The sequence below is a fragment of the Vipera ursinii genome (genome assembly GCF_947247035.1).
Source record: "Vipera ursinii genome assembly, chromosome: 2".
Classification (NCBI taxonomy): domain Eukaryota; kingdom Metazoa; phylum Chordata; class Lepidosauria; order Squamata; family Viperidae; genus Vipera; species Vipera ursinii.
The window spans coordinates 128,061,710-128,084,613 of record NC_139513.1 but is presented as its reverse complement, the minus strand read 5'-3'; the positions used below and the strand labels follow the sequence as shown (position 1 = coordinate 128,084,613).

At 45.4% G+C, this 22,904-nt stretch overlaps 1 protein-coding gene across 2 annotated transcripts in view; it reads left to right on the top strand.

The window, feature by feature from the left end:
* The first annotated feature begins 13,347 nt into the window (after nt 1–13,347).
* Nucleotides 13,348–22,904, top strand: part of BAHCC1 (BAH domain and coiled-coil containing 1) — a 130,171-nt gene continuing 120,614 nt past the window's right edge. For both annotated transcript variants that reach the window (XM_083354142.1, XM_083354141.1), the window contains exon 1: nt 13,348–14,223. The gene's annotated coding sequence lies outside the window, so the exon portion shown is untranslated. The remainder of the gene's footprint in view (nt 14,224–22,904) is intronic.

Genomic DNA, 22,904 nt, shown 5'->3' with positions numbered 1-22,904 from the left:
GAAACCTGACTTTCAAGCAGGAGCAGCTGTCAAGCCCCTGGTTCGACAATCAATCGGGGGGGGGGCGAAATCCGTGCAGTAACCCGGCTACCTGGCCTGCCAGCCGCTCTTTGCTCCACTGATCAGCTGGCTACTTCTCTCCCCCAGTCTTTAAAAATATTTAAAATAAAATACAGGATGTGTTGTTTCAGATGTGAGCTTCTCAAAATCTCTTGCATCTTGCCAAAAGCATGCATAGCCCTCCATTCAGCTATCCTCAATCACGTTTGAGCCCCTAACCTCATAAAAGCTTTTAATGGTTTCACAGATGGGAGCGGCTGGCAGGCCAGGTAGCCACGTTGCTGTGCGGATTCCCCCCTCCTGGATTGATTGTCGAGCCCGGGGTTTGACAGCTGCTCCTGCTCAAAAGAGCCTTGGTGGAGCAGTGGGCTAATGCCTCCTTAAATAACACCAGCTGCCTGCAATTAGTGCAGGTTCGAGTCCCACCAGGCTCAAGGTTGACTCAGCCTTCCATCCTTCCGAGGTAGGTAAATGAGGACCCAGATTGTTGGGGGCAATAAGCTGACTTTGTAATAATGCCGCTGGGGTGTGTGTGAAAGCCCTAATAAGCAGGCATATACATAGAATGAAGGCTACTGCTAAGCTTGTAAGCCGCCCTGAGTCTTCAGAGAAGGGCGGGATATAAATGGAATAAAAAAAAAAACACCGGCGCTCCCAGCTGACTGGCGGCCCCGAGAGAAGGTTGCCGATGCTCCTGGCTGTTCGGCACTGTCAGGGCCGCCCGCCAGGACTTCCAGCTGGCCGGCGGCGTCGGATCCAGTGTCTCAGCCTCCCAGCTGATCAGTGGTGCTCTCTGCTGGTCAGCGTCATCAAATCCAGAGTCTCAGCCTCCCAGCTGATTCCCCACCACCAACCAGTTGATTGTTGAGCTGTGGCTCGACAGCGGTCTTGCCCTGCTTGTCCTTGGCCGGCACCGGGAGAAGGAAGGAAGGAAGGAAGGAAGGAAGGAAATGATGGAGGGAGGGAAGGACAAAGGAGGGAAGGAAGGAAAGAAGGGACAATGGGAGGGAGGGAGGGAGAGGGAGAGAGAGGGATAGAAATAGAAAGGGAGAGAGAGAAATAGAGAGAGGGAGAGAAAGAGAGAAGGAGAAAGAAAGAGGGAAGGAGAAAGAAAAAGAAATAGAGAGGGAGAGAAAGAGAGAGGGAAGGAGAGAAAGAGAGAGGGAGGGAGATAAAGAGGGAGAGAGAGAAGGAGAGAGGAAGAAGGAGGGAGGGAGAGAGAAATAGAGAGGGAGAGAGAAAGAGAGGGGGAGAGAGAGATTAAATTAATAACATGGCTGTTAAGTGAATCTGGTTTCCCCACTAACTTTGCTTGTCAGAAGGTTGCAAAAGGCAATCTCATGACCCTGGAACAATGTGACCATCATAAATATCAATCGGTTGCCAAGCATCCAAATGTAAATCACATGACCTTAGGGATGGTGCAATGGTCATAAGTGTGAAAAATGGTCATAAGCTTGTAAGCCGCCCTGAGTCTTCGGAGAAGGGCGGGATATAAATGGAATTAAAAATAAAAAAAATAAAAAAAAATAAGTCACTTTTTTCAGTGCCGTCATAACTTTGAACAGTCACTAAGCGAATTGTTGTAAGTTGAGGACTACCTGTACTTTATCTTTTTTTTTGTCAAGTTTTTGACACTTTCCTGGGCGACTGGTGGTATTTGGACATTGCCTTATCCTAAAAGTGGTACAATGGGTGAAAAGGTTGAAAAGCCCTGAACTAGTCAACTGGAACCTTTCACTTATGGATCTTATTGCTTGTGTCTGATGACTCTCATCTCATACTACCTGCAGATTTTGGGGGAAAGTAGGGAATTGTTATAAACTCTTAAAAACCATCTTCTTAGAAAGTTACTATCTAAAGAAGAAATGTCCAGACAAGAAATTCAAATAAATGATTCAGCGTGTTTTTTTTCTTTTCCTGGGAAGTTCATATATTAATCTTAAGCACTATCTGGATTAATTCAGGTCACATCTAAATGGAAATAAGGTGATTTCAATGCTGTTTAACTCATTGTGCTTAGCAGAACATGAATTTGATTTAGCTTCAGTTGAGGTTAAATAGTGCCACCTGTATCACATTTTCAGGCTCCAGAAAACATTATGCATACTAGGCACAGTCCAACTGGACTGGTAAACAGCCCAGCTAAAATGGCCGTAAAGAGTTACCCAGAATTATGTGAGAAATGGTGAGCGTTAGGTAAATTCCAAAAAGGGCTTTTTAAAAGAAAAAAAATGGGTGGCGACTCAGAAAAGATGTCCTGCAGCATAAACAGCATGTGAAAGATAAGACAAAAATGACTGTCAAATACATCGGAGAGAGGTTATGCAAGAAGGCATGATGTTAAAGGATGATAAGAAGATATTACCCAGATAACCTTTCCTTGCCTAACATCACAACCCTTAATGGAACATTTTGTCTTTTTTTTAAAGACAAAAATCCTACACCACACTAAATCATCATGTTGTTAGCTAGCCACTATGAAAATCATGTACTTCACTTATGCAAAGGACGCAGTGGCTCAGTGGGTTAGGACGCTGAGTTTGTCGATCAGATGGTCGGCAGTTTGGCGGGTCGAATCCTGAGTGCCATGTAACAGAGTGAGTGCCTGTTACTCGTCCCAGCTTCTGCCAACCTAGCAGTTCGAAAGCACGTAAAAATGCAAGTAGAAAAATAGGGACCACTACGGTGGGAAGGTAACAGCGGTCTGTGCGCCTTTGGCGTCTAGTCATGCTGGCCACATGACCACGGAGACGTCCTCGGACAAGCGCTGGCTCTTCGGCTTTGAAACGGAGATGAGCACCGGCCCCTAGAGTCAGAAACGACTAGCACGCATGTGCGGGGGAACCTTTACCTTTACCTTATGAAAATCAACAAATGGAAGTGATAGGAGCATTTTTGTTTTGCATGAAATGTTTAGATGCTCCAAACCATCGTGTAACAGTTAAGACCCAGTTTCTGGTCATCAAGGGATTTTCAGCCAGTCATTCTCTCTCAGTCTTCCCTGCAGAATAGGAGAACATAGCAGAAGGGAATCCTATGTAAGTCACCTTAAGTTCCTGTACCAGTCAGAATGAATGTAAAAGGAAGGAAAGGAAGGGAGGAGTAAAACAGAAGACGTAGATACACAGTATAGATAATAGCAACGTAAACTGGAGGGAAACAAAACACTGATGACTCATAGATGAATTGAGACCTGTCAAGATCAAAATAATTTGTTGATTTTGTATCAGAACAGAATGGGAAATGGGCAGCCCTCCAAAGAGTTCAGCCAACATGAGAAATGGTATAAACTGCTGAGGATTAGGGATCAGCAATACTGGGGGACTGGATGAGAATGAAGATGCTTATAGAGAAGAGGTGAAGGCTCTGGTGGACTGATGCCATAAAAGTAACCTGGTTCTAAGTGTTGATAAAACAAAGGAGATCATTGTAGATTTCAGAAAGAGCCAGCATAGTCATATTCCACTCAGCATCAAGGATGCAGCTGTAGAGGTGGTCAACAGTATTAAGTAACTGGGAGTGCAGATAACTAACAATCTGAATTGGTCTCTCCACACCTCATCCTTAGTGAAGCGTGCAAACCAGCATCTGCATTTCCTGCCTCGGATGAGGAAAGCACATCTTTCTTCTTCGGTCCTGGCCACTTTTTACAGAGACATGATTGAAAGCATTTTAACAAACTGCATCACTGTCTGGTTCGGTGGCAGCAGTGCCTCAGATAGAAGGTCCATACAGAGAATGGTAAAGACAGCTGAGAAGATGATAGGAAGCTCCCTCCCTGGTATTCAGGATGCTGCTTATAAGCGCTATATGCTTAGAGCTGGAAGCATTGTGAGAGACCCCACACACCCACTTCACGGTCTTTCTGTTGCTCCCCTCTGGGAGGAGGTTTCAAAGTATTTCTAGCAGGACTTCCAGATTCTGAATAGCTTTGTTCCCTATGCCAGGGGTCCCCAACCCCCAGTCTGTGGACCAGTACCGGGCCATGGCATGCCAGCAACCGGTCCACACAAACAAGCAAAGCCCCATCCATGGGATGCAGGCAGCACACAAAAAGCCATGCACTCTCAAGAAGTTGTCTAACATGTATCCTAATTTACAGTCTAAATGTTGGAGATGTGGTAGTTTAGAAGCTACCTATTTTCACATGTGGTGGACTTGTAGAAATATAAGAGCTTTTTGGATCAAAATTTGGTAGAACATTCAAAAGATTTTTAAGAGAAAGATAAAGTTTTCTCCGCAATTGTTTTTATTGGGTATTGTTGTAGATTGTGATGTTAAAGAAACTAACTTGATGTTGAATATGATAACAGCAGCACGCTTACTGGTGGGACAATATTGGAAGAAGGATAGTTTGCCTACTATAGAAGAATGGGTGTTTAAAGTTTCGAATCTTGCAAAAATGTCTAAGATTTCTGCTTATTTGAAAGATCATTCACAGGAAAGATATATTTCAGTTTGGAGGAGATGGATAGATTATATTCAGAACAAATATGGGACTAAAAAGTTCCATTTAGCTTATGAGTAGATTTTAGTGGGATATTGTTATTGGTACTTTGTTTGTAGTTATGTTAAAGGGGAGTTAAAGCACATTATGAATTTGGTTAATTGTATATTATGCATAATTTTTATTTAGAATATGATTATTATAACTATAATCCTGTATTTAGCTCTGGGAAGTGGGGGGGAAGTGGGCGGGTTTGGGGTGGGAGGGATTTGGGGATATATTGTAAAACTTTGTTTTTGTAAAACTCTTTAATAAAAAAAAGCCATGCACTCTCTGGTCTGTGGAAAAACCTCTCTCCACAGAACTGATCCCTGCTGCCCAAAAGGTTGGGGGCCTCTGCCCTATGCCATCCGTCTGGTAAAGTCACAAGATTCATTTTTCTCGCCATGCACATGTAGACATAATCCAAACTAGACTGTTGTTTCTCTGTGTCATATATGTGGGTATATGCATAATTCTGTGTGTATGTATGTATGTATTTTTGTCATATTTATGTAATGTATATCGGAGGTGGTGACCCTTTGAGAGCTGAATGCAACGAAATTTCATTTTAATGTATGCCAATTAGTGTACATTCAAAGTGACAATAAAGTTATTATCCTATCATATCCTATCCTACACTACCCTACCCTACCCTACACTATACTATACTATTCAAGATGTTCCCCACTCCTATATTTGGGTCTGTCAGGGACTTAGCAGCTCACTGTTTCTACAGGCCAAAACAGGCAACTGATCTAATGGCTGGATGATACTTGGTTTGTAGGAAAAAGATGTTGAGACAGTGCAGAGAAGTGCAGAGTGCAGAGAAGAGCAAAAAAGATGATTAGGGGACTGGAGATTAAAACATATGAAGAATGGTTGCAGAAATTGTGTATGTCTAGTTTAATGAAAAGAAGGACTAGGGCTGATGTGACAGCAGTCTTTCAATATCTCAGGGGCTGCCACAAAGAAGAGCCACAAAGCACCTGAAGGCAGGACAAGGAGCAACGGATGGAAACTAATCAAGGAGAGAAGCAACCTAGAACTAAGGAGAAACTTCCTGACAGTTAGAACAACTAACCAGTGGAACAACCTGCCTTCAAAAGTTGTGGGTGCTCCATCACTGGAGGTTTTCAAGAAGAGATTGGACAGCCATTTGTCTGAAATGGTATAAGGTTTCCTGCCTGAGCAGGGGGTTGGACTAGATGACCTCCAAAGTCCCTTCCAACTCTGTTATTGTTTAAAACTACCTTTGATTCTTTTACTATGACAGGGGAATCAAGTTACACTGCTACATCCCCTAAGCAGAATACTGTAGCAATCGTAGTAGAACATTAGTGAACTTCTTTCCAATCCGGAAAACCTAAACTTTCCAATAATGCGCCATAAACCTCTGCTCTCAGCGTTTCCCTAATCATTCAATAAGAATATAATGTGGCAGGTAGCAATAAAGGCACGTTGAAGAAATGCACATAGACTGTGAATGAATCAACAGGTGGTTTGAGATCCAGATGTGAATTCTTCACTATCCTTCTCTGTGGGCGCCCCGGAACTATGGAATCGGTTGCTGGTTGAGCTCCGGACGCCGCCCGACCTTCGCTCCTTCCGTCGCGAGCTGAAGACACATTTATTTGAACAAGCCGGCTTGGCCTGATGGGGGATGGGTTGGGTTTTTTATTGTCATTTTTAATATATGTATTTACTGTTTTTAGATTGGGCATATGTTTAATATTTTTTAACTTTTGTATTTTTGTATTTTTTATATCTCTGCCCTGTTCACCGCCCTGAGTCCTTCGAGAGAAGGGCGGTATACTGTATAAATAAAATTATTAAATTATTAAATTAAAATACTTGCAGACTGAAGCAGCACCTGGAAAACAAGGGGACAGAAACAGAAGTCTTCAGAGAAGGATGAATTTAATAGTAAAGGTAGGCAAGGAAACAAAATGTACAAACTTCAGATTATATAAATACCTTTTGAAGAAGATATCTATAGGAGGGATGGGCAATCTAGGCTTCTTTACATTGTTTTTTTAGATTTTTATACCACCACCACCCCTTTCATTGGTTTTAGAAATAACAGAACCCAATGATCATAACTAATACTCCTTCCTCCTCCTACCATGTTTTCCCCCCACAACAATAACCCTGTGAGGTGGGCTGGGCTGAAAGAGAGTGACTGGTCCAAAGTCCCCCAGTCAACTTTCATGCCTAAGACAGGACTAGAACTCACAGTATTCTAGTTACTAGTCTGGTGCCTTAAATACAAAGTTGTGGACTACAGAAAAAAAATAGGAGTAGCGGGCAGGGGAAGATGTGCCTAGTCTGGCTCCACCCACTACCAACTTTGACGGCACCCACCTCAACCAGGCTGCTTGCCTGCCAAAGGTTCCATAACTTTGTCTTATTGTTGTTGGCTAGCTGCCTTTCTGAGTAAAGAAAAAAGCTATCAAATTTTTAGTTCAATATATCAGTCCAATCCCTCATCATTTGATGTGTTCAGACACTAGGCTATCCTGCACAGCAGCACAGCTTACATCTCAGTGGATTCAATTAATGCTGAAAGGCACTGAATTCCATACAACAATTCCTGGTATTAGTGATCTAATTCACTTATGCCAGGGGCATTCTTATGGAATTTCACAGATTTAGCAGACCTCAATGCAAATCGATTTTAATGGAACTCCATGTGGGCTTTTGAAGTACATGGATCCAAATGCAATTGAAGTAAAATATTCAAACTGCAGTAGACGAAGTGACTACAAAAGGGTGCTGCATTGGTTGCAAGAGCCATTGCACTTAATTTTCCAAAGTTTCATCTGACTGCAAAATTAGGCTGGTCGAAACATTCCTGTTTACGGTAATAATCCCACTTTATTTTTAACATTTATAGAAAAAGGTCATATCAGTAGAATGCCTGGATTGCAAACTATGAGACGGGATAATTGAAAAACTCAACTGGCTTTTTGCTTCCTTCTTTCCTGGAAGGGGTCTCCAGGATAATATAATTATGCTACCTTGTGTTTGTATAAAGAATGTCTATGATTCCCATCTCAGTCTTGTGACCCTGGGCCACCAACAGCATATAAAGCATAAGATAGCAATACAAAATAAAACAATAAAATGCCACCAAAGCTCCTAATAAGCTGTCTCACAACTCATCACAATACATACCAGGCTCAACTAACACACTGCTCCCCGCACTTGAGGGAAAAGCCGGGCTTCAAAGGCCTTCCAGAAGGCTAACAAGGTCACAGCCACTTGAATCTCATGTGGGAGGCTTCCTAGGGCAGGTGTCACAACAGAGAAAGTTGGCTTCCTGGTTCCCATTAGATGACTCAGATCATGGACACCCTGTTGGATCTGATGGGAGGCTCAGAAGCAATTGGAAATAGGTGGCGCCATGGAACTTTATAGGGGACAACCAGTACATGGAATTGTACCTGGAAGCCTACTAGTGCATCTCACAAAGCAGTGGTGTTGTCCGATCATACTGGGGTGTGCCCAAAACTGCCTGTATCATGTCATTCTGGATCAACTGCAGCTTCTGAAAGCTCTTCAAAGGCAGCCCCATGTAGAGCACATTGCAAAAATCCAAATGGGAGGTGAATAAGGCATGGCTGATCATGAGCAGAACCTCCTGATCCACAAACAGGCACAACTGGCATATACAATGGATTTGTGCAGGTGCCTCGGGGGCCCTGGCTGCCACCCACTCCTTGAGCAGGAGCTATCAATCCAAGCGGATCTCTAAACTGTAAATGAGGACTGCCCCATCCAGAGTCAGAGATGAAAAATGTCCAGTTCTGGAGAACTCCTAAACCTCCAGCCACTCAGCCTCACTAGCATTAAATGAAAACTGTTCCCATCGCAAAGCAGGAAGGAACCAGCATCATTTGCAAGGCCCAGGGCTGAGATATACAGCCTTGTATCATCAGCATGCTGTTGATGCTTCAAACTGTGCCAATGAATGGCCTCACCCAGATGAGTTGGGAGAGAGACAAACCCTGAGGCATCCTGCAATGTAACACCAACACCAATGTAACACCAACACTCAGCTTCAATGTAAGAACAACCACTGTAAGACTGCCCCCACTCCCAACCCCCTAAGCTGGTCCAGAGAGAGATTATCAGTGGTATCAGAGGCCAGTAAAATATTAATGAAGGGGCAAGGACAGATGCACCGTTCCCATCCTGACTCGACCAGAGATCATTAGTAAGTCAGTCAATGCTGTCTTATTACTATAGTCCAGCCTGCAAACCAGTTGAAATGGATTTAGATAATCTACCTTTTCCAGACCTTCTGGAGCTTCAAACTTAAAGATAAAGATTTCCCTGCCCGGTCATGTCTGTCTCTAGGGTGTGGTGCCCATCACCTTTTTTTGGCCTAGGGAGCCAGCATTGTCTGAAGACATTTTCCGTGGTCATGTGGCTATACACCAGGGGTGTCAAACTCAATTTCATTGAGGGCCGCATCAGCATTGCGGTTGCCCTCAGGGGGCTGGGGGGGTATGGCCAGGGTGGGCGTGGCCTACTGGGTGGGCATGGCTAGATTGCGTATGGCCTACTGGGTGGGCGTGGCCAGCTCTACATCGTTCGCATCAAGGGTGCCTATGGGGGCCCGGGCAGGAGTGGGACAGATCTGAGGGTCTCTGGCAGAAGGAGGGTCTCTGGGCCAGGGCCAAGGCAGTGGGGGCCGTTCCCTCACTGTTTCCAGGATGGCTTTGCGGGCCACATGAAACCACTTTGCGGGCCGCATCCGGCCCCTGGGCCTTGTGTTTGACATGTCTGCTATACACTAAAGGCACATGCTGTTACCTTCCCACCAAAGTGGTACCTATTAATCTACTTGTATTTGCATGCTTTCAAACTCTTAGGTGGGCAGGAGCTGGGGCTCACCCTGTTACTCAGCGCTTGGGTCCTACCACCCTCTTAATAGCATTCCCTAAGTAGGACGGTTGAAGACCAAATAAAAAAAATATCCTACTGCATCTAGCAATGACTTATTAAGGAGGCAGTGAGACATCCCTTCTTCAAATCCTACTCTAGGGAGGTCTTCTATGTAAATGGAGAAGTGTCCGGGGAAGGAAAGTGAAGATGGAGAGTGACTTTTCTGTAGGTAAACATGAAGAAAGCCCATCTTTTGGTGCTGGAAGGTCTGGCATTAAAAAAAAAATCCATTTCCCCCTTTTCTTCCTCCTCAGGCTCCTCTTGCCATGGGGTAGGAAAAGCAGGGGGGAGGTAAGTGGGTAGAAAGGCTTATTTGATGTCATTCCCAACTCCCACGGAACAATCTCCATAGGTTGGAGATTTAACTGAAGGAAGACCCATGGATCTTCTGCTCCCCAAAACTGGTACTACAGGCAGTGTTTCACACAAACACACATCCCTATTTCTGTTGTGGACAGAACCCCTATTCTGCTTCATTGCCAAGGCCACGTTAGGGTTGGAAGTGCAGCAGTAAATGTTTATAACAGCAGCCTTTCCTGCCATCCTGTGCAGCTTGGGGAATAGCTCTTTAACACTGCCAAGTTGAAGGGTCCTAGGTAAGTATGTAGTCCTGCACATGGGGAATTTTTTTTTACGAACAGTTCCTTTTTAAACCAATGAAGCTAAGTCTCTAGATAGCCAAAGGCCATTGAGGGAAAATAATGAAAAAATGAAGGAACGCAAAGAGTTCCAAATAAAATCAATACAGTCAGCGTACCAAAATTAATTACATATTACTTGCTTGCATCAATGCAGGGGTTTCAGAATCTGTCTGGACTTCAGTGGAGGAAGGATAGCTGGGGAGAGATCATTTGGATGCTATTATACTGGCCCTCCTTCTTTTGTCCTTTATTCTAAGCATATCCTCTAGACTGAGGACACTTCAAAAGTAATTTAAAAACAAAAACAAAAAACCCTGCTCCAGATCTTGCACAAGTACAATTACTTACCGGAAAAAAAATGATACTGCTTTAATGACTCAGTTCCATAATACTACTCTTAAAGCAGCCACATCTTTTCTCAGGCTCTCACGCAAGCCTTAAAAAAATAATCTTTTATTAAAAACAGAGAGGGATTGTGCTCACATGAGGCCTGCAGAACTTTTTTTTTTTTTGAGATTTGCAGAGCCCTATTATCCCCAAAGTTTGATCAAACATGGTGGACAAATGTAAGCCAGCTACTTTGAGGACATTGATTGTTGCTCAGCCCAATCAGAGCAAAATTCCACATCTGATGTAACAGGCTAAGCTAACAAATCAGGAAAGCATCTGAAGACTGAACCCACCTTCCTAAGCACTTTGTGATGGAATGTTAAAGGCACTAACCAGGTTCACCAGGTTATGCTATTGTGTGGAAAGGATTCAGTGGAGGAGGCCTTTCAAGAAAGGAAAGATAAACCTTGCCTACTCGGGCTTCTCAGCAGGTAACCAACTAACCACAGGCTTTGTGTGTGGGGGGGGACTTCTCCCATATGAATAAATAGTTCTTTGTCTAGGCATGAAAAGAAGGGAGGTTAAAAGGGATAGAGAACTATCAATCTTTTTTTCAAGCAGGAGCACAGTCTAAGAAATTAAGCAAATACAGATTGGGTTTACATTTTCTGCTAAGCCATATTATTGCTAGTTTTGACTGAACATATTGTAGTTGGAAAGTCACAGTATATTAGCAAAAGAGTAGGCAATTTGAAGCCCCTAGCTACATGCCCCCTTGAACCTTGGGTGCACTTCTTGAGACCTCCAGAATGTGACAGAAGAGGGAATTGATCAAACAGATGACTAGATAGCAATCTGAGGAGCTGTTTTGAATTTTCAATCAAATCAAATTTAGTTGTCATGTTTCCCCCCACACTCCCTTTTGGAATGTGGCCTTCAGCCCTCCATTCAAAGGCCCAATCAATCCCTTAGCCAAGAAAAAAAAATGAATAGCTTGGTTTAATATGTCACATGAAGCTTGCCAGTGGTGCTCTTTGCCACAAAAGATGGTTAAACTATGGTTCAGCACAGTGTATAAACCAAGTCAGAATTTTGAACACCGTATGCATCTGGAGCAGCATGTTATCCAAATAGGGACCCCAACTTTTTAAATGATGTTCCTCGTTGAGACTCTTCTTACCCTATGAAGAGTCCTTTCTGTAATTCTCTTTAGTTGTCTTCTGCAACTAGGCACAATTCAGACATGGTGAAGTGCAGCTGCCAATAGTGGTTTTTGGTCCTTGCAGTCCAATCTATGTATGTAGGGAACCATCTGGGAATTCCAGAGATGTTGGCTTGATTGGAAAGTTGCAAAACATCCCGGAAGAATGAACCACAAACCATTTCTGTCTTGTGGCCCAGAAGACAGCCTGGACATGTTTGTGAAGTTGCCAGGAGCCAAGTTTAATTGAAACTCTTTCCCTTTCGTTGTGGAGGCTTCCCTACCACTTGTAGCATTGTATCTTTATCATGGGACTTTTCTAGTGAAAAGAACTGAATGGCTATGTAACATATGTCATGACGTTATAACAAAAGCCTAGTGCTGTGGTGGCGAACCTATGGCACGCGTGCCACAGGCAGCATGCAGAGCCCTCTCGGTGGGCATGCACGCCATCGCCACACTCCTAGGCCTTCAGCTGGGTTTTATAAAACTTTTTTGTTTTAGTCCTCCGCAAAAATGTGCAAAAATAAAAAGGTTCAATCAATTAATTTCAACTTTTCGCAGGGAAAAAAAAAGATCTCACAAAGTTGGAATTGATTGATTGAACTTTTTAGTCCCACCCAGTCTGCCATTACCATCACAGCCATGCCCACCCAATGGGCCACGCCTATCCAATCGTCCATGCCCACCCAGCACCCCACGATACATAAGTGGGCTTGGGGTTACAGTTTGGTCTCTAAAAGGTTCGCCATCACTGGCCTAGTGGTTAAGGTGCCAGGCTAGAAACCTGGACACGGTGAGTTCTAACCCCATTTTAGGTACAAGGCCATGTAGGTGACCTTGGGCAGTCACTTTCTCTCTGCCCCAGGAACGAAGCAATGGTCACTTCTGAAGAAGACCTAGACAAGAAAACTGCAGGCAGTTTTGGAGAATGGGATATGATTGAATGGAAGAACGGAAGAAAAAAAAAGGAAGGAAAAAAAGTAGCATATACGGGTTTTTCAAAGGCAAAGAAAGTATTGGTCATTTCTTCCCCACAAAAACATTGTGTGGAAAAGAGAAGCTTAGGAGATTAATACAAAACGTAATGCAAGAGCCTTATGAGTCAGCTTTCTCCACCCCAGTGCCATCTGAATATGTCAGGACTATGTTTCCCATAAGCCAGCATGTTTATTGCTAGCCTCCAAACATACCTGGGGGGGGGCGTTGGGGAAGGTTGCCTTTAATATACAGCAGGGGTCGTCAAACTTGGCCCTTTTATGACTTGTGGACTTCAATTCCCAGAATTCCTCAGCCAGCATCGCTGGCTGAGGAATTCTGGGAGTTGAAGTCCACAAATCATAAAAGGGCCAAGTCTGAAGACCCCTGATATACAGTATAACGCGGGGGAAAGATCTGTTACCGAACTATTTCTTTCCTTCAGCAAGTGCGCGCGCGTTTGTGTCTGTGTGTGTGTGTGCGTGCGTGCGCGCGCGCGCGTGATGAGAATTAAGGAGATGAAAGGCAGATCTGAAAGGGGCCAGGACTGTGACGCTACACGCGCTCCCCTGCCGGTTGTCTCCCCTCCCCTCCCACTCCACCCTCGTGAGGTCAGTGACCTCCCAAGCTTAAACAGAAAGGAGCGGAGGGGGGAGGGGAGGGGAGGGAAGACCCGGGAGCTCCTTTGAAAAAATGCAAACTCAGCGAGAAGGCCAGATCCATCTCGGTGGCTATTATGTCTGAGGTGCGGGAACAGCAGCGGAGTTGTAAACTTGTTCCAGACAAGGACGCTGAGAGTGGGAGGTGGGGGATGGGGGTGGGGTGGAGAAGAGCCTGAGGGGAAGAAAGAGAGACACGCACACCTAAAAAAAAAAAAAGAAAAAAGAAAAAAAGTCGAAAGTAAACGGCAAAGCTCTGGATTGTGTCCTTCTCACTCCCCGCGTGCCCACCCACCCCGCTCTTTCGCCGCTGTCGTAGGTGCTTTACGTTGCGGGCTAGCGAGCGAGGCAATGGAGAGGAGCCCGCGGCCGGGGCTGCCGACCCGAGGGCTTCTGCATTAGGCGGCGGCGCGGCAGTAAAGCCGGGCTGGAAGCAAGCCCCGCGCGGGCGAGCCCCACTTTGGGGAAGCGGCCCGAGCGCTGCGAGTCTCGGTTTCCTCCTCTGGTTTGGAAGGAAGGCGGAGGAGCCGGGATTTCCTCCCCTCCCCCGCGCCGTTCGCAGCTGCAACAGGGACGTTACTTTGTCTCGATTCCAAGAGATCCTGCCAGGGCTCCCCGCCTGCCCCCCCCCTCTTCCCCCACTCGCTGTGCCGGGCGTGCGGGTTGGACGCCGAGGGAGCTTCTCTCTTCAAAGGCGGCGGAATGCAGCCGGGCTGAAAATGCAGCCCGCCGACTGCCCGCCTTGCCCGGGAAGGCTTCCTTTTCCTTTCGGCTCCCCTCAAAGCGTGGCCTAGCCGCGGACACCCGGGCTTTTCGCCTTGGGAAAGCGGGCGACCCCGACTCCCCCCCCTTCCCTATCTCTTGCCCGGGAAGAAAATGCAACTCCGCACTAAAAAGCGCGAACCCAACCGGGTAAGTCCTCAGAGCCTCCGCTGGCCTCGACCCGAGGGAGGGCAGGCGGGGGGTGGGAAAGAAAGAATATTGGAACTCGGGCGATCCTCATCTCAGCGAGCCCGACGCTCGCCTCGCTTGTGTAGTGGAGGGATCGCGAACGGGCGAGGAAGAAATGCCGGGGATTGGGGTCGGGAGGAAGCCTCGGCTATCCCGCTCCCCTTCTCGCCCCCAAGAGCGAGAGAAAAGCCTTCCTCCCCATCCCCGGCAGCACCCCGCCTTCCCCTCTGCAAACAAGGGGGTGGGGTGGGGGGGCAAGGTAGGCTGGCAGCATCGGCGTGGAAGAAGTGGGAAGAAGAGATTAGATTTCGCTTCTCTCTCATCAATTTTCTGTTTAATGTCACTGGTCTCCATTGTGGAGAGAGAGAGAGAGAGAGAGAGAGAGAGAGAGGCACGTCATCCGGCCATAAATTTGTGATTATAGAGCCTCCAGCTCCGTCTTGGTGCCCTAATTGAATGGATTTACTCCACATGGGCAGGTAGGGGGGGGGACCTTGGAGCTGGAGCAAAATACTACCGACCAAAGACGAAATTCATAATAGCGGCAGAGCCGGGACCGTCGTCGTAAAACCAGATTCTCAAACACCCCGGCGGCCGGGGGAGGAGGAGGAGGAGGGATGGGGGAATTGGGATCTCGGCGCACACAAGCAAAAGCCGTCCTCAATTTCCGCTTTCCAGAGGCAGAGAAGGCCAAGGGAAGCTCCAGGAAAGGGGACCCGAAGGGAAGAAAAGCCAATTTCTAACGTATTAGGCGCGCGCGTGTACTTCTCTCACCCATATCCTAAGACGGCGTTTTTTTCACCTATGGCTCGGATTGGGTGCCCTTCCTGTTAGGGTGCCCTGACTCTTTTGCCGGGAGGTCGGTTTTTCCTTTGGATTGTTTGGTGTCTGTGGCGTATTAAACGGAACGTTGACCCAGGAAAGCAGCGATCTGTAAGTAATTTTGCGGCGTCCGCGCCTGCTGTTTTGCATGCGTAAATTGCTCTTCTTCTTTTTCTTTTGACGTGTTGTCTTTCTTGATATTCCTTTTTTTATTAGGAGGCCCCATTTGCGCCGATTTAATTCTGAAGTGGGAAAAATGTCGCCTTTTCCTTCCATCCCACCGTTGCAGGCTGTTTTGTCACAGCAAGTCCATTCCTAGGGCGATTTTTGCATTTATCTCTTTTCGTGTAACTTAATAAAGGTTCTTGCACTTTTATCTTCGAAAACTCACATTATTAGCTAAATTCCTCTTTCCAAGCAAAAAATGTTTTATAAAGAAAACAAAAACAAAAAAAACAATATAGTACTATCCCGTTAAGTACAATTTGTTCTGTATTTATTCCAAAATCCCATTTTCACTAATACTATCCTGAAAATGTACTACCTTAAGAAAAATAAATTTATTTCGTTTAAGTAATACCACTGTGCTTAAAGAGAAGGAAGAAACCATGTACTAATTCTTTCCTTTTTAAGCAATTTTAAAAGAAGTAATGAAACTTTATAGATCTTTTCCTACTGGATATCATCTCATTTGTAAATAGATTCAAATTTTGGTGGCTGGAAATTTACCCACATTTTTGCAGGCTTCCATCAAATCAAAATCGTTTGCAAATAAGTATTACCCTTTTTTCAATTCTGAAATAGAAAAACTTCAGACTGCTGGATAGAGCACTGGATTTTTTTAAAATTGAATTACAAATTTAAGAGTCCATGTTTTTCTACTTTTTAAAGCTTCTTACCCTGGAAACCTCAAATTGCTCTAATAAAATTTGACACAACCTACTTGCTTTCTGAAAAAAATCACAAAAATTGCAGCTCAAGTGCAAAAGAATTTGCCACAGTGCAACTTACAGAAAAGATATTTAAAAATTGCCTTTCCATCAAACCACAGCTGCATTTTTCTTTCTACAATTAAAACTGTCCTCTGAAGCTACCTGCAAAAATCTTTTAAAACCCATTTGCCGGTTTACTAGAATCACAAAAAACAAACGGCTAACTCTGACTCTCATCTGCTTAATTTAAATATTGCTGGTTTGTTTTCCAGTAGAAAGAAGAGCAATTGACAATGTACAGTTGTGAATTTTGATTACTCCTGAGTGAATGCATTTACTTCTGTGTAAGTGGGCAGTTTTACATTAAGTCATAGCACACTGATCCTGGTTTAAGCCTTATTTTAGACAGTAAGTCTTGTTTTTGAATAAACGTGCATTAAGACTGCCCTACGAAAATACAAAATATGCAAAGAAAATGTATTTTAAAAGGAGAGAGTCGTTCTCTTTTTAAAGAACCTGATATATGGATGGGTGTGATTTTAAAAAAGCATTGTTTCTTGCTCCCCCATCCCTCCTCCTCCCTTCTGTGAAATCAAACTTATCTCCGGACCCTGCCGCTCGAGTTTCTGTCGATATCTTTTGCAAACTCGGTACAGAAAGTATATTTGTGCTAGTAAAGAGATGGATTTATTTAACGATTTTTAATTAAAGGCATTGACTTTCCGTTAACAAAAAGAGGTAGTAGCGAAAGAGCGGGCCTGGCTCGTCTCGAGCTTTAGGTGCGGCCGGAAGAGAGAAGCATCTCGCCCAGAGGAGTCCCCTTAGACTTAAGAGCAACCCGCAGGTCCGTCTTTCGCGGACCGCTCCTGCCCTTTGGGGAGACGCCTGGATCTCTAGGTCGATCTGATGACCCGAAGGCCTCTTTCTGGCCCGCGAGGCGGCCCAGCGCTCCCGAGCGCCTTGATCGCCCGGGTGCCTTTTAAAGCAGGGCGCCGGGAATATTGGGGAACCCAGGAAGCGTCTCTCTTGCCTACTGCTCTGCCTCTCGGGGGTGGGTTGGGGTGGGGGTCCCTTTTGCCGCCTTTTCCTCCAAGAAACCGTGACAAGGGCTTCATCTCCTCCTTCCCCCTCCCTCCCTGCCATGCTTTGATAACAATGTGATCCTCAAGGGCGATCAGGAGATAAGATCGTTCTTCGGTTTTTGACTTTTTTTTTTTTTTTTGCTTTCAAAATGGGGAAAAGGCCTGCCAGTGGTTGGATGCGGGAAGGGATCCCTCTCCGCTTGAGACGGCCGGCGCTGGATAAATACACCTCCCCCACTCCCCCCTCCGGCAGGCCTGCCCGCTCTGGCTCCTCTTCTCCCCGACCTACCCGCGGACCTTTTGCTCCTTGAACGCCTCGGGCCCGAAAAGCTGAAGAGAAAAGGCGGGTTCCCTTCCCGGAGGAGATTAGGCGGATAAAAGGAGGGCGTGGAGAGGACCGGGAAGAAGGCAAGGAAGATGGCTGGCGGAGAACGTGCTCCGGATCCGCTGCAAGCGACTTCCTCTCCGGCTTGCGAGGGGGCTGGCTCTGCCGCTCCGGGAGTTAAGGCGGACTTCCTCTGCCGCCTTTGCGCCAAGGGGAAGCGGGGAAGCGGGCTTCTTTTGCTTCGGGTCGGTCCAACGGAGGCGCCCGTTTGGTTGAAGTACTGGGTCCAAGGCCCAAGCGGCACCTGGAGGGGGTTTCTGGCGGGGCGCGGGAAAGAAAGAGAGAGAGGCTGGCCGGGCTTCTTCCACCTCACGTGGAGCGGGAGTCGCAGTCGGTGGGGTTGGTTCTTCGACCGCAGGAACTCCCTCGCCAAGACAGAGGCGGGGATTTGTTTTGTCTGCAGAGGCCAAAGCGAAAGCACAAAAGCCAGCCTGGAACTGACGAATTTCCCTGCCTTTTCGTGCTCTTTCTGGGTCCGGCGAGAGCAGGGATTCTTTTTTCTTTTTCTTTCTTCCGCCCCTTTGCCACAGGAAACTCAAAGCTCTTTTGGGGGGGCGCGAAGGGAGGAAAGTTCGCGTAAATTAAAAAAAAACTTAAAGCAAAAAGGAGTCTTCTGTTCCTAAAGGAAGGATCAAATTTTGCCTCTCTTCTTTCCCCGATTCTTGCTACGGCTTGTTCCTCCACGTTCCATTACTGTAGAGTTCTTCAGACGGAGGATGCAAAATGTAATTTCTGTTCTGTATCCTATGAGGAGAGGGAAGAATTTTTTTAAAATCATAATAGCTCTCTGTCCCGAGCATTGGATGGAACCTGGCTCTCTTGGGTTAATTACAGGCAATATTTCATTCATTTATTACCTGAGGTTTAGAAGAGGGAGGGGGCCAAGGTGGAAATTATGGATACCTTTCCTCCTCCCTGGGGGGTGGGAGGGAGAAGGGGGGTAGAGAATCAGGAAAAGTCATTTGCAAAACCTGGTCTTGATCTTTTTGAAGTAGAGAAACTGCAAAATTAAAAATCCCCTCTGCTCACTGAGATTTACATGATGCATTGTAATGACTAGTATAACAATGGTGTATGAATGGCCACTCGGAGAACTAGACCAACATTTCATCAGCAGGAGGGGAAGATGCACGATGTGGCAAAGCCCTCAGAAATGTGTCTCTTTCCACTGAATTCTGGATCTTTAGAGAAAGAATATAAGGAAAGCTCAGAACTTTGCAAAGCAGTAATGTGTGTCACCAGGGCTGCATTCTATGAACTTTTTGCCTTTCACCAGCAATTTGTTGCAAAACCTTCAGGCCCTTTCCCATTTGGGGAACCTGAAGTTAAGCCAGCTAAAAGTTGCTCGGGTTGAAAAGGTTGGGGGGGGAGCAAAAAGCAGAGATGTGTTGTCAGAAATAGTAGTAGTTGTTGTTGCGAAGTTCCATGGGCAGCGTTCCTCCAGGCCTTCCTGTCCTTTACCATCTTCTGGAGTCCATTTAAGCTCACGCCTACTGCTTCAATGTTTCCTCTGGCCCCTGAGTGAGGGATCCTCATTTATGGGCCCCTCATAAGAGATAATCTCTCCAAAGTGGAGCTGAGTCCACACAGTTCCCAAAGCTAACATTTAAGCAGGGTGGGGCGTGGAAAAGAGAAGGGGCATTCTGTCCTGGGGTCTCCTTTCCTTGAGTCTTCTCCTATTAGAACTCTAAATTAGTTAGCCTTGTTCCTTAACAAGCCCAGCCAGGAACAGAGAGTGGGATCCAAACAAGGAATAAGATTGACCGGTCTTCCTTTACAGAGCAGTGGGTGAGGGCCATCTCTAGGAACTTCACCTACCACGTCTTTTTCCACTTGGTTGGTGACTCTGGAAAAGGATGGAGATGAAAAAAAGGATGCCCTTTTGTAAAGGGATGGAGAGTTCTAGGAAGCTCAAAAGTTTGTTCCATTCTTCTGTGGTCTGGGACTCTGGTTGAGGGACTATTGGACTGGAAGCATTTGAAAAAGCTCCGGATCCTCCACAAAACCAAAAGTGGTGGAGATTTTGCCTGCTACACAGAAGCAAAGCAGCTGGGCTGGGGAAGTGGTTGTCTTGCCATAACTCTCCCCCCCTTTCCCCCCCTTTCACACACACACACACACACACACCACAGTTTCACCTCAGGGCCTTCACTTTACACAACAATAAAAGTAGTTAAGCGCCAACAGCCACTTTCTTCCCCTCTCCCACCCCCTCCCCAGTTAACCCCAAAGGGAACAGGGCAGAGGGAGAAAAAAGGCTGGTTTTGCTTCCCAGCAGCACCTTCTGAAATCAAGCCTTTCTCCCTCAGTTTTTCCCTTGCACAAACACCCAAATTTCCCCATGTATTTTTACATTTATTTCACATTTCAATCCCCCTCTCTTTGTGTGTGCACGCACTTGCATATGCTGCACATTTTCCTCTGCTTCTCTCCCCCCACCCTATCACCCAAACTAGCTCACCCCCAATTCAGCGAAAGAGGCTTTAATGATTGCTTGAAAAGTTCCGTTTTGTAAATCCGCTCCGATTGGATATGTGCTGCCTTGGCTATTATCTAAGTTATGCCTTTCTACCCAGCTGCACACACACATCCTGGCACTAATTATGTGTTTATCAAAACAGGCACCCTTTTGACATGTCACAACATGTTTGTGGGAAAACGGCCTCTCATTCACACACCACACACACATTCATCCCCTACACATGTACACACACACACCATACCCTGTTCCTAAATCTTGTTTGGATTATGTTGTCTCTTGGCTATAAAGAGGATGGTGGATGACAAGCGTGATCTGAGTATGAACATTCCTATATTTGCAGGTGAGCACAGAGGAAAGTTTGTGTGTGTGCGTGTGTGTGTGAATATTTCATTGGCAGAAGTACACCTCATGAAAAGGTTCAGGGGTTCTCTATTGCTCCCCAAAATACTGAGAAAAGGGGCTTATTTCAGCTCTGAATGTTCTAATAATGGTTGCTCCAAATACTAGTCTACTTCCAATTTGCAGAAAAAGTCCAGGCCTGGAATAAAAATGTTCTTCATCCAATCCCCAGAATGGAAAGAAAGAGTGAAAGAGATTTGGCTAGGCCTGGCACTGTTTATTAAGCTTGCTTTAATTTAACCCAGATGGGCTAGTTCCTTGATAACCTCACACAACAAACACATTCAATTATACTTTCAGTGTGTGAACACACTGGGATATATTTAACTACAAATTACAATTCTGCATTTAACAGGGGCTTTAACTAAAGGTTTAGGGGATTGAAAGCTCTTGGATACTTTTAAAAAATATTGTTTTGGGGGAGAAAGGCTGGGCCAGAGAAATGTACACTAGATCCACTGGTTACATCTCACCCCATCAAGTGTATGTTTGTGTATGTGTGCGTGCGTGTGCACTAGCATATGAAAGTCTGAGTGATTAATAAACTCTGCTAGGTTTGTGACTAATAAATGTGCATGTTTCAAGGGGCAAAATCACAGTGGAAATTGTAATGAGGATTGGTGGCATAAACATATGTTCATAAGAAATGTGCAAAACAAATCTTTGGTAATTATCAGTGGTCATTGTCTGAATAAAAACCCCTTTTTTGTGGAAAATCACTCTGTGTTGTATAAAATGTGTAGTAAAACTTTGCAATATTGGCTTGTCAATATAAACTTTTTATCTGTTTAGATTTCTATGATTAACAACTTTGTCAGTTTACTCTTTGTACTTGATCTGGGTGAGAATTCCCTTCCCTGACCAAGACAGAAAACCTCTTGCTTCCTCCTAAATACCCCTCTACAAAAAAACACAGAAAGATAAATGCATCTGTCTTGGGAGATGGAGAAATAGCAGTTTAATCAATTAAATATCTTGATTGGGTCAGATTGGTAGAAAAAAATGGTTATCCTATCCCCGTTCTCACATCTTTCCTCCTCCTCCTTTATTTCTTTGATTGGACTGTCCAGATCAAGGTACACAAAAATTTGCTTTAATCATGTCTTTGTTGCTGCTAAGACCTCCATTGTGTACTAGCTAACTTTCCCAGGTTTCATCCTCCTATAATTGTATTAAGGCTGATCACATACTATTATTATTTTATTATTATTGATTATAAAATTCCTATTATAGAATTTAGAGGAATTCTAAAAAGGTTTTCATTTTCTGCTTGCACTAATACTGGACTTGGGAAATGTGGAGAAAAAGCCACTGGGAACAGAAGCCTCTTGGAAAGTTCTTGGCTCTTGCCGCTTTCCTTTGACTGAATAATAGGGTGGAAGCAAGATTAAATAAAATGATCTATCCTGTTGGCATTCCACATGGAGGTCAATTTGGAATGCCAGAGAAATAATGTTTTTCAGGCAATAAAAAACTGCAGCCCTGCTTTGCAAGATGAAGATGATGATAAGAGTAGTAGCGTATAATAAGATGATAGTAGTAATGACAATTGAACAATTTAGACTACAGGAGGAGATCAGGGGAGGAGACCCCACGCTTTTAATTTAACCTCTCTTTGCTGAAGTTGGTGGAACTTCACAATAACCATAAAAGAGAGCCAGGAATCAAGAATTTTGCTCCTGACTACATGGTTTGGGTATTTATTCTGTGGAAGTTAGTAGGGGGACTTTCTGAGGGAAGTGGGAGGAACTAGGATAAGAAAGAACAGTCAGCAGCTCCACTTTCTGTCGGGTTGCACAAGGGGGAATATTCCCCAAAGCCGATCCGGCCAGTTAATAGTCAACCTTCCAGGAAAATTGGGTGAGGAGATGAAGCGACCCTTAATGGCGGGTGAGGGGGGGGTGTTCCGGGGCTGCAGGAGGAAAGAGAAAGATTTCCTGAGTTGATGCAGTCAGTAAAACGGTGCTTGATTGAGACTAAAGGTGTTTTGTTAGAAAAAAAACGTCCCCACCCTGTCCTAAAAGCGAGATTTATCTTTTTAACCGAAACAGCAGCATTAAGAGTTTTTCCTCCTCCTCGGGGTGCTCACAAAGCGTCCCTTAACTTGAAGTCCGTCCCCCCCTTTTCTCCTCCCGGAAAGAAATGAGGAGCGGCAGTTTTCGGCCCGTGGAACTAAGCAAGGAAGAAGAAGCCTAGACTTTCACGCCGGACTAAGGGAAGGCCGATCACCTTTAGGCCCAATGGCGAGTGAGCAGACCTCTCCGATCTCCTAGAGAGCCCTTTCCGGGTAAAGCCCGCCAAGGTCCTGTTCCAAAACAAAACAAAACGCGCCCTTGCCAGAACCAGCGCGAGGTCTGCGAGGAAAAGTGGGTCAAGCTCTGCGGGGTTCGAAGCCTGGCGAAGCTTATGTTACGCCGTGGGAAGAGCGGTTGTCTTCCTTCGCCTTTCCTCTGCTCCCTTCCCACCCTCCGGCTTCGCTTTCCTGTTCGAAACAATTTGGATCGAAGTGGATCTGGCTAAAATGGGGCCGGGGTGCGTGT